Source organism: Bison bison, unplaced genomic scaffold (genome assembly GCF_000754665.1).
Source record: "Bison bison bison isolate TAMUID 2011002044 unplaced genomic scaffold, Bison_UMD1.0 scf7180017855339, whole genome shotgun sequence".
In the NCBI taxonomy this organism is placed as follows: Eukaryota; Metazoa; Chordata; class Mammalia; order Artiodactyla; family Bovidae; genus Bison; species Bison bison.
The window spans coordinates 6,869-7,300 of NW_011485912.1; positions in this window are offsets into that span (position 1 = coordinate 6,869).

A 432-nucleotide genomic window follows, 5' to 3' on the forward strand; every position below is an offset into this window, starting at 1 on the left:
TAAGGCTCTTTTCATTTTGCAAAATACTTCACATTAAAAACATGTTGAGAACTCAGGGTATAATTTATTTTGCTTCTTTCTCTAAAGCCTTAGCAATATTAAAAACTACATTTCATATTAAAATCATGTTAGGTTGAGAATTTAAGATGTAATTCATTTTGCTCCCTGTTCTGTAGCCATAATGTTTTGTAATTAAAAGTAGTAGCTTCTACTTTGGGGGAGGAATCTCATGTGTCAAACTGCTATGAAGAATTCATGCCAGAGACTAATCAGATTTCTACCTGAAGTCCTAGCCAGCCACCTGACTCTCAAAAAATCCTTGATAATTACCTCATCCAATATGTGAACCTGGCAGCCATTCTCAGGATAGGGCCTAGAAATCTAGTTTTAAGAATTCTCCAGATGAGTTTGATGCACACCAAGTTCAGAGTC